This window comes from Gnatocerus cornutus, chromosome 1 (genome assembly GCF_029298725.1).
Source record: "Gnatocerus cornutus isolate USDA-ARS CGAHR chromosome 1, icGnaCorn1.1, whole genome shotgun sequence".
Lineage (NCBI taxonomy): Eukaryota > Metazoa > Arthropoda > Insecta > Coleoptera > Tenebrionidae > Gnatocerus > Gnatocerus cornutus.
This window is the reverse complement of record NC_142233.1, coordinates 7732556-7744623: the sequence shown is the minus strand read 5'-3', so window position 1 is coordinate 7744623 and position 12068 is coordinate 7732556. Positions and strand designations below refer to the sequence as shown.

At 34.8% G+C, this 12068-nt stretch overlaps 1 protein-coding gene across 1 annotated transcript in view; it reads right to left on the bottom strand.

Moving 5' to 3' along the window:
* The window catches only part of LOC148180162 (uncharacterized), a 53604-nt gene extending 44095 nt beyond the window's left edge, over positions 1–9509 (bottom strand). The window contains exon 1 of the mRNA XM_088044951.1: positions 9317–9509. The gene's annotated coding sequence lies outside the window, so the exon portion shown is untranslated. The remainder of the gene's footprint in view (positions 1–9316) is intronic.
* Positions 9510–12068: the final 2559 nt, after the last annotated feature.

The window sequence follows — 12068 nt, the reverse complement described above, 5'->3', positions numbered from 1 at the left end:
ATGTAATAAAGATTGAAAATAATTATAGAAAAACTCATCATCAAGAATTAATAATTAGTTTAAATGACGACGACGATTCCAGTGACATGGAATTTGATTAATTTGTCTATTTGTTAGTTAATAAATTGTATATATTTAATTAGTTAATAAATTATCTCGTAATTTTTTGTTGATTTTTACATATTTTTTTATTGGTACAAAAAATAAAATTAATCTGATATGAATCCTCTTAATTTTGAATTTAGCAAATGCGATCCTAACAATTTAAGGTGGCTCGGGAGTGACAAAAATCCTTTTTTTCGCATTTTTTGACACTTTTTTTCAAATAATATCAACTTGTTATACATCATTATACATCAAACTGTGTATTCTTTCATTTTGTAGGGAGGATGCTATGTTATAACTTGGTTCACTTTTTTATAACAATATAAGAGCAAAAAAACGTGTTTTTTTCGCTTCTTTTGATTTTTTGGCTATTAATTTTAAATTAATATGGACATTTTATACATCAAAATGTGTATTTTTCATTTTGTAGGGAGGATGCAATGTTATAACTTGGTTCAGTTTTTTGTATCGTAATTAAATCAAAAAAACAGGTTTTTATCCATGTTTTTTCATAATTTATACTCTAAATCTTCATAGAATGTCACAAAAATTGGTATAAACATTTGATATATTAATATAAAGGGCGCTAACTTAACAAATCATTGTAATCTTTTACATTTGTTTAAATATTAATTATTTTACAAAATGCATATTATCTTCGAAAGAAATACCTAAAAGCCTGCAATCTTGGGTAAATAAATAGAAAAAAATATCTACGTTGAATCCACCAACATTTTTTGCTTATAAACCTGTCCTTTTTTTTATTATGAATTATTGTTTGTAAAGTTATTTGAGCAGTTAGTTCGCCTGTTTTACCGCTGGTGGCGCAAAAGAAGTTTCTAAGTTTGCCGACCCCAAAATATTACCTGCCTCGGTTTACAAAACCATAACTACAATCGTTTTATGGACTTCTAATTTACTGAGACGAATAGCACATTTCTTGTCTTGAAAAAGATACTTTTTGTGGCGTACTTACATATTATTGATCATTCAACTTTAGTTGTAATATATTTTTTTGTAATTTAAATAAAAATCAGTTTTAAATAAAATCAAAAATGGAATAAAATTTATTAAATGCTACAATTTTTTTTTTGCATCATGGAAATCTATTTTGACACAAAAAATCGCAAATCGTAAATTCAGTATGAACTAGTCATAAACAGAAATTTAAAAGAACTAAATCCGTACCTTCGCTTATTTATAATATTTATTTATAATAGCAGGGGATGGTGTGGGTGGGCAAATGTAAGAGGATGTCAATTAAAGGTTTTAAATTGCTAGGCAGGCACCCAATGACCTACGTATTCCCAAAGCTTCAAAATAATTTAAATTGTTTTATAGCATAATGTAAAAATATAACATGACTCCATTCCACTTTTGTTAAAACTGTACTGGAGAAGGGAATCATGAACATTAAATTGCAAATTAATTTGTGCAAGAACATATTAAGACCTACCATTCCAAAACGTTTTAAGTGCCAATTTACGCAAAAACAGAATTTCTTTGGATTTGGGTTATATAATGCCAAATATATGTTTTGCTGCAAGTGGTTTTGCTAAACATCTGCTACATTTGAAATTAAACAAGTGTGAAAGTCAAAACGTTGTCCTAAATATAAGCTAAGCAAAAACCAAGGTAAAAATCGAATCAGAAACCAAGACAAGTGTAGAAGGGCTCTTCAAAAACTGTCGAGAAATACCGTAGCACAATATAAATCGATTTTTCAAAGTTTTTTCGATTTTTCGTCGAAAGACGATTTTTAAAAAGTGTCCACTTTAGCTGGACTTACAATGTTTTGACGCGCATTAGTAGATGGACTTACAACGTTTTGGACATTTGCGCACTTTTACCATTGATGCATTACAATAACACATACAAAATTACAGATGCCCACTACAATCGATCTTCATATGAAGCACAAACGCTTTTCAGTATCCATTAGAACTCTTCCATAATTACTAAATTTGATTAGAATAGAACTCTTTACACTCATTAAAAGCCAATTAAACAATTTCAACGAATACTTTCGGGAAAGCTTAGCTCGAAGATGTGAGTTCAGTGGAAGATTATAAATAGACCCTCATTTGGGTTAGCTATGGGCTCTTGGGTCTAGGGTAGAAAGAGTTGTCCCATAATGTTGAAATTTTCCACACATGTTTTCCTTGGCCCCAATATGACGTAAAAAAAAAATCAACCCCAAATTCCAAAATTTAAGGGTGGCATGTTAGGGGTAGGGGGTTGAAAAGAAGAAAAAGTTGAGTTTTTTATTTTTTTTTTGAACTCTCCAAGTGCTCCACAGCCCTTATGTCAAATTTGGCGTTTCTAGGGGGATTATGGGACTCACAATAAATTTATTCAAATTTAACGAAATTGTCAAAATTATGGATAAGGACTTGATTTGTAACGGATAAACTAGCTCAAAAATTTTGAAAAAATTCACGAACACATTGGAGATCAAAACAAACTAGAAAAAAAATATGCCATAAATTTTGCCCATTATTAAGGGGGTGCATTGGGGTGAAGGGGTTGTTTTTTTTAAGAAAACAAAAATGTAATTACCACACGTTTTCGATGTTAGCCAAAGGCATCTAATCTGAAAATCTCGTATTTTTTGCTCAAAGTTTACAATTTATCCAGATAAGGGGGTTTTGTAAAAGCGCATCCTGGAACTCGGCGGCGATTAATAAGTGTCAAGTTTACCACGATAAAAACGTTCAAAAATTCTGAAAAAATTCAGATGTGCTAGGTTGATTAAGCTGATAAGGAAAAAAAATACTTCACAATTTTAGGCCTTCAGCAAAGGGGTGAAATGGGGTGAGGGGTGGTTTTTTTCGACCAAAATAAAAAAATTACGTACACGTTATTTTGGTTTCTACTAACAGAATCCTCCTCTAAAATTTCATATTTTTTTCTCCAAGTTTTGTTTCAACCCCAAAAGTGGACTTGGAAAATAATCTTTCGAAATCGGCCACCTGTGGGCTGTTGGGTCTAGCCATGTTAGAGTGGTTCGAAAATTCTGAAAAAAATCAGGTATACTAGGTTGACTGAGCTAATGAAGAAAAAAAATATTCCACAATTTTAGGCCTTCAGGAAGGGGGTGAAATGGGACAAGGGGTAGTTTTTTTTCAACTAAATCGAAAAAGTAACTAGCACGTTATTTTGCTTTTTAATAGCAGGATCTCCCTACAAAATTTCGTAATTTTTCTCCAAATTTTGTTTCAACCCCAAGAGTGGACTTTGAAAATAAATCTCCGGAAATCTGCCGCCTATGGGCTATTGGGTCTAGCCCTGTTAGAGTGGCTCGAAAATTCTGAAAAAATTCAGGTATACTAGGTTGACTGAGCTAATGAAGAAAAAAAATACTCCACAATTTTAGGCCTTCAGGAAGGGGGTGAAATGGGACAAAGGGTAGTTTTTTTTCAACTAAATCGAAAAAGTAACTAGCACGTTATTTTGCTTTTTAATAGCAGGATCTCCCTACAAAATTTCGTAATTTTTCTCCAAATTTTGTTTCAACCCCAGGAGTGGACTTTGAAAATAAATCTCCGGAAATCTGCCGCCTATGGGCTATTGGGTCTAGCCCTGTTAGAGTGGCTCGAAAATTCTGAAAAAATTCAGGTATACTAGGTTGACTGAGCTAATGAAGAAAAAAAATACTCCACAATTTTAGGCCTTCAGGAAGGGGGTGAAATGGGACAAGGGGTAGTTTTTTTTCAACTAAATCGAAAAAGTAACGCACGTTATTTTGCTTTTTAATAGCAGGATCTCCCTACAAAATTTCGGAATTTTTCTCCAAATTTTGCTTCAACCCCAAGAGTGGACTTTGAAAATAAATCTCCCGAAATCTGCCGCCTATGAGCTATTGGGTCTAGCCATGTTAGAGTAGTTCGAAAATTCTGAAAAAATTCAGGTGTGTAAGGTTGCTTGAACTGATGAAGAAAAAAAATACTCTATAATTTTAGGCTTCCAGGAAGGCGGTGGAATGGGGTAAAGGTGTTTTTTTTTAAGTTAAACGTAAAAGTGTCCTATACATAGAATAATCGCCCTGTTTTGAGAAGATTTACATGAAAAGGTGGTATTTTTTCGTTAAACAACTTCGGGCAGAAAATACTGGTTTTGTGACAAATTTGTAGGTGTCCGACGGCATTTGTCTGCCAGTTGTATTAATGTGATATTGTGAGCAAAACAAAGAAAAGAGTACCTCTATGTATTATGGAACGTTTGAAAAAGTAAAAAAAAACGGGGACGTTTTATGAATAAGCAATAATCCTTGAATTTGTAAGTTTGAGTACTCTTAGGAAATGAGAATGTGCTTCTTTTTATACTAATGTAATGGATATGGTCTCCTTGAAACTTTAACCCTTATTTGCAGCCTGCGACGTTTTGAAAAAATTACTAATACTGAGCGTTGGGTTACTAATACCAACCCTACCACAGATTATATTCGTCTCCCCACCAGCAGCCGTCAGAAGAAAAGATAACCGCTTCATGTGAATCTGTAAAAATGGAAACGGCGACATGGGTGTCAAAAGAAAGTAACAAACGTTTGGATTTATCTCTCGTATCCGATGTACCCCCTAACATCAGCTTGGGTTGTGATTGTTTAAACAAAATAAACGGGTTTTCCACTGGCAACTCAGAATGCACTTGTGTATTGTAAGTTGCATGGTTAGAGTCTCACCCTCAATACAGCTCGATAAAATCGATAGGAAAGTATAAAAATGACAAATAATTCGTTCATTTATTCTACAGATTTCATTTACCCACACCTGCCGTCATAAAGAAAAAATTCCTGTTTCCGTAAATCGGTAAAAATGAGAATGTAGCACGGCGGTTTGGGTGGCAATAAAAGTAAAAAATGTTTGTGTTTATCTCTCGTATCCAGTTTACCTTTGCCGACTGTCGGAAAGTAGGGTTGTGATTGTTTAAACAAATTAAAGAGTTTTTCCCGGCAACCCAAAATGCACTTCAGTATTAATTTACGACCATGATGATATCTTGACTGTAGATAGCCTCACCAATTTGAACTTTTAACTTCCCAACCTTTTTTTTACATATCTTTTCTTGAAAGCAATCTGGTTTGGTAAAATGTCACTGGTTTGCTTGCATTGCAACCATTAAATATAAGGATGCCATAATAAAACACAATGGGCAATTTTTGGTAATATTTTATTATTATTAACAAAATGTGGCATAAATCTTTGTTCTCTTGGGTGGTTTTGTGGAAGAAATAGGCATCCTGATAGGAACCGACAGGAAGCCAATGGTCAAGCGTTAAAGTTGTTTGAGCATTGTGAAGTAGTACCGACGCGAGACCAACAAAATGCGCGTTGTCCTGTTTGCAACGTCCCATTCAATCGAAATCCTCCTGTTGTTTTGATGGGGACGATAACAGACAATGCAAGAGAGGGATGGCGCTTCTGTTGCCCCAATGGCCACAAACGCTCACGCTTTTGTGGCTCCTTCCTCGAGCGTGCTCGGCTCAACGATGTGGGGGGATCCAGGATTCTGAAGATAATATGTTGCTGGTTACAAGAAACCATACTGTGCATTGTACCACCGACACCATCAACGCGTGGTACAGTTATTGTCGCGACGTTGCGAGGAAAATTGCGTGGCACGACTTCGTTCCGATCGGCGGTGACCACGATATTGTGGAGATTGACGAAACCCATCTCTTCAAACGGAAGAACCATGTTGGGAGATACACACAATGGACGCATCATTGGCTATTTGGGGGAATCTCACGCACTACTGACAAGAGGTTTGGAGTAGTGGTGCCCAGACGTGACAGGAACACGCTTTTGCCATTGATGCAGCAATTTGTTGACTCGGACTCGGTGGTATTTTCGGACGAATGGCGAGCATATCATCGAGTAGTAGGACAAGCATTTGCTGGTCACATGATGGTCAACCATAGTCGAAACTTTGTATATCCACCAAAGGATGAAGACCCACTTTGGGCACCGGCAGGCACATTTCATCCCAGATGTCTGGAAACATTTATCGGTCCTCGTCCTCCAGGTATGGAAAACCCGTTTATTTTGTTTAAACAATCACAACCCAAGCTGATGTTAAGGGGTACATCGGATACGAGAGATAAATCCAAACGTTTGTTACTTTCTTTTGACACCCATGTCGCCGTTTCCATTTTTACAGATTCACATGAAGCGGTTATCTTTTCTTCTGACGGCTGCTGGTGGGGAGACGAATATAATCTGTGGTAGGGTTGGTATTAGTAACCCAACGCTCAGTATTAGTAATTTTTTCAAAACGTCGCAGGCTGCAAATAAGGGTTAAAGTTTCAAGGAGACCATATCCATTACATTAGTATAAAAAGAAGCACATTCTCATTTCCTAAGAGTACTCAAACTTACAAATTCAAGGATTATTGCTTATTCATAAAACGTCCCCGTTTTTTTTTACTTTTTCAAACGTTCCATAATACATAGAGGTACTCTTTTCTTTGTTTTGCTCACAATATCACATTAATACAACTGGCAGACAAATGCCGTCGGACACCTACAAATTTGTCACAAAACCAGTATTTTCTGCCCGAAGTTGTTTAACGAAAAAATACCACCTTTTCATGTAAATCTTCTCAAAACAGGGCGATTATTCTATGTATAGGACACTTTTACGTTTAACTTAAAAAAAAACACCTTTACCCCATTCCACCGCCTTCCTGGAAGCCTAAAATTATAGAGTATTTTTTTTCTTCATCAGTTCAAGCAACCTTACACACCTGAATTTTTTCAGAATTTTCGAACTACTCTAACATGGCTAGACCCAATAGCTCATAGGCGGCAGATTTCGGGAGATTTATTATCAAAGTCCACTCTTGGGGTTGAAGCAATATTTGGAGAAAAATTCCGAAATTTTGTAGGGAGATCCTGCTATTAAAAACCGAAATAACGTGCTAGTTACTTTTTCGATTTAGTTGAGAAAAACTACCCCTCACCCCATTTCACCCCCTTCCTGGAAGCCTAAAATTGTGGAGTATTTTTTTTCTTCATTAGCTCAGTCAACCTAGTATACCTGAATTTTTTCAGAATTTTCGAGCCACTCTAACAGGGCTAGACCCAATAGCCCATAGGCGGCAGATTTCCGGAGATTCATTTTCAAAGTCCACTCTTGGGGTTGAAACAAAATTTGGAGAAAAATTACGAAATTTTGTAGGGAGATCCTGCTATTAAAAAGCAAAATAACGTGCTAGTTACTTTTTCAATTTAGTTGAAAAAAACCACCCCTCACCCCATTTCACCCCTTTCCTGGAGGCCTAAAATTATGAAGTATTTTTTTTCTTTATTACCTCAGACAACCTAGCACACCTGAATTTTTTCAGAATTTTCGAACTACTCTAACAGGGCTAGACCCAATAGCCCATCGGCGGCAGGATTCCGGAGATTTATTTTCAAAGTCCACTCTTGGGGTTGAAACAAAATTTGGAGAAAAATTACGAAATTTTGTAGGGAGATCCTGCTATTAAAAACCGAAATAACGTGCTAGTTACTTTTTCGATTTAGTTGAGAAAAACTACCCCTCACTCCATTTCACCCCCTTCCTGGAGGCCTAAAATTGTGGAGTATTTTTTTTCTTCATTAGCTCAGTCAACCTAGTATACCTGAATTTTTTCAGAATTTTCGAGCCACTCTAACAGGGCTAGACCCAATAGCCCATAGGCGGCAGATTTCCGGAGATTTATTTTCAAAGTCCACTCTTGGGGTTGAAACAAAATTTGGAGAAAAATTACGAAATTTTGTAGGGAGATCCTGCTATTAAAAAGCAAAATAACGTGCTAGTTACTTTTTCGATTTAGTTGAAAAAAAACTACCCCTTGTCCCATTTCACCCCCTTCCTGAAGGCCTAAAATTGTGGAGTATTTTTTTTCTTCATTAGCTCAGTCAACCTAGTATACCTGATTTTTTTCAGAATTTTCGAACCACTCTAACATGGCTAGACCCAACAGCCCACAGGTGGCCGATTTCGAAAGATTATTTTCCAAGTCCACTTTTGGGGTTGAAACAAAACTTGGAGAAAAAAATATGAAATTTTAGAGGAGGATTCTGTTAGTAGAAACCAAAATAACGTGTACGTAATTTTTTTATTTTGGTCGAAAAAAACCACCCCTCACCCCATTTCACCCCTTTCCTGAAGGCCTAAAATTGTGAAGTATTTTTTTTCCTTATCAGCTTAATCAACCTAGCACATCTGAATTTTTTCAGAATTTTTGAACGTTTTTATCGTGGTAAACTTGACACTTATTAATCGCCGCCGAGTTCCAGGATGCGCTTTTACAAAACCCCCTTATCTGGATAAATTGTAAACTTTGAGCAAAAAATACGAGATTTTCAGATTAGATGCCTTTGGCTAACATCGAAAACGTGTGGTAATTACATTTTTGTTTTCTTAAAAAAAAACAACCCCTTCACCCCAATGCACCCCCTTAATAATGGGCAAAATTTATGGCATATTTTTTTTCTAGTTTGTTTTGATCTCCAATGTGTTCGTGAATTTTTTCAAAATTTTTGAGCTAGTTTATCCGTTACAAATCAAGTCCTTATCCATAATTTTGACAATTTCGTTAAATTTGAATAAATTTATTGTGAGTCCCATAATCCCCCTAGAAACGCCAAATTTGACATAAGGGCTGTGGAGCACTTGGAGAGTTCAAAAAAAAATAAAAAACTCAACTTTTTCTTCTTTTCAACCCCCTACCCCTAACATGCCACCCTTAAATTTTGGAATTTGGGGTTGATTTTTTTTTTACGTTATATTGGGGCCAGGGAAAACATGTGTGCAAAATTTCAACATTATGGGACAACTCTTTCTACCCTAGACCCAAGAGCCCATAGCTAACCCTGGTTGCTATAGTAAGATGAAATTGAAATTTCAGAGTTACTCCCGAGCCACCTTAATTTGCGTTCGCATTAATTTGACAACGCAAAGTTGACGGTTTCCGCAGATCCTCTTTTTGCACACAGAAGCATTGATAATTAATAAATTGCCTCCTTTTTATACATTGCAACGAAATATGATTCAGAGGGTGTAATATCGCCGACTTTTATAAAAGTTTGTTACCTACCAAACCCAAACAACCAATTTTAGGACTGCTATAATCGTTGATGTAAATGAGGAAAATCTAGTTAAAATCGGTATGCTCACAATATCCGCAACATTTAGCAAGAAAAATAATAAAATGTGTACTTACAGAATCTGGCAGAAACAAACAAATTCTCGACACACGCACTTTCAGCACTTCATTGCAAATCACACAACTAATTAATTTGTGCTTATTTGAAGCAAAATTGGTTAACCGTAAAATTTAATAACTCCCAAAACACGAAAACCGAACAAATAAGCCGTGAAATAACCCCACAACAACATGTGAACTTGTCATCTTGCCTAGAACGGTGGAAGTGGCCAAGTTCCCGGCATCGGGTTAGTTTACTGCGATGAATACTTACCGGCGCAGTCGTACTGAAACTTAACTGTTCTAAAATGATAAATCAAATATTTTACAGGTCTCGGGCACGAAATCAATTGATCCACGTGTGGATGTAAACCATTACATTAGATTTACATTGGAAACGTCTGTTTTTGTATGAATATTTTATTTTATGACGTAATGGGGTAATAAAAGTGAATTTTATGTTTAGTTTTCGACTTTTTTGCTATTAATTTTAAACTAATATAAACTTGTTATACATCAAAATGAGTACCTTTTTATACTTTAATTAATATATAATTTAAGTATATAATAATTTATACTCACAATATTTATAGAATGTCACAAAACTTGTTGTAAACATTTGATACGCCAATCTAAAGAACACTAACTTAACAAAAAATTTAATTTTTTTTTAATTTTTATTTTATTTTTGATGTCTACATTTACAGTGGGTAAAGTAAAATGAGGCGAGATTACAACTTTTTGAAGGCTGGTGGAGGCAAACTTGATATAGGAGATTCATCATTGAGTTTTTCTCGATTGTTTGAGACTAATACCATCAAGGTAGACTTTCGATTTTTTACATTTTCAGAAGGTGAATTAAAATGAGGTGAGATTACAACCCTCTGACGGCTGGTGGAGACAAACTTGATATGGGACATTTATCAGTGAATTTTCCTCCATTTTTTGAGACTAATGCCATTTGGGTACATTTTCGATTTTTTACATTTTACAGAGTGTGATATTAAATGGGGCGAGATTACAACCCTCTGACGGCTAATAAACTAGATATGGGAGAATCTTCAGTAAAGATTTCTCTATTTTTTTAGACTAAAGCTGTTGGGGTACATTTTCGATTTTTTACATTTACTGAGGGTGAATTAAAGTAGGGCGAGATTACAACCCTCTGACGACTGGTGGAAACAAATTTCATATGGGAGATTTATCAGTGAATTTTTCTCTATTTTTTGGAACTACTACCACCGGGCTAGATGCTGGATTTTTACGATAACGGTGATGAAAAAAGCGACATTACAACCCCCTTTGATTATCTTCTTTCTGTATATTTTACACCAAAGTATTGATTGTCACAACGGGAGGTTATTATTCCAAAGTCAAATTTCCGTAAAATTGTAATAAAAGTACGCGAAAACATAAAAATTCCCATGAAATTCCAGTGTTTGTCTGGTCTACTGTAAAAAAAAGCCGAGTGCACGTTGTGTTGCCTATGTTACGGCGCAACCAAAAAGCCAATCGCAAGCTAACTTCAACGACATTCGTATTTTTAGGAGTAGTGTTATTTTTATAAATAACTATTGATTTTCTAATAAGAAAACGCGTTTTTGCCGTCTTGTTATTTTGAATCTTTTGAGTAATATTTCGGTTACGTATTAAGTTATTATAAGAATTATATTAAGTATTTTGTTCCATAATATTACAAAAATTACTGGAAAAAATACGCTTGACGTCGGAATTATTATAGCTAATATCACATATACTTAATCTTAATCCCAGAATTTGGGATTGTTTCTTTACTCAGAAGTAAATAAGACCAATAGTAACGATGGTACTTACTTTACAATTAGTGCTGACTAATTTTGGAGAAACCTAGCTATTATCCAAACGTAATTCCCGGTCCGTACATTTTCAGGATTTAGTTAATTAGTCAAATATTGGAACCAATAAGATTCTGTTTTTGAAAACTAAAATGATTCCCTACTTTTTCAGTTATCAATATTATCAATATTTGAAATTTAAATTTGGAAAGCAATGTATTCTGAGCAACTTTTCTTAAAAATCAAAGATGTCCAACACTCAAAAGGAAAAGTTCACTTTATTCAAATACTCGTGGAAAATCTATCATTTTCAAATTCTTCCTTCTAAAATTAACAAAGCAGATAAAAGCGCAATCATTTAAAGTACAAAGCACTGTATTATTTTTTCGTTTATTCTGCAGATATTTTAATATATTTTTAATTTTTATTGTCAAGCGACAATCGCCTTTTTTGCTATTTTGCAAACTTTTTTTGCTATTTTTAAAATCTCAAATTTGAAAAGTCATCATTCGTTAGGATTTTTGGACCACTAATTACACCAAAAGTGTCCTAAAATTAACAATTACTACTCAATGGGAGTATAGATAATACGTACAAGGTGTTTATAAATGTTTCCAGCATCAAGGGTGCCTATGAAATGTCAAAGAAATTTGCCGCTTATTACAAATGTGGGTCTTGATTTTTCAACTGACATGCAGCAAAGTAAGTTTTGAGAAATAAACTGTTCTAGTTGTGGTTTCAAACCTGAAAATCTAAAACTTGGACACAAAACTGAAACTATTACGTCATTGACGTAAATAACATTATAAATAATTTTCAAGGTAGTTATATTCACTATGTAAACAAAGCGGCAAAATAGTGTAAAGTCCGTTTTTTCTAAAAACACCAACACCGCAATCTTCCCCTGCATTACAGCAACGTTGCCTAGGGAGATTTTTGGTGAGAAAATAATTGTC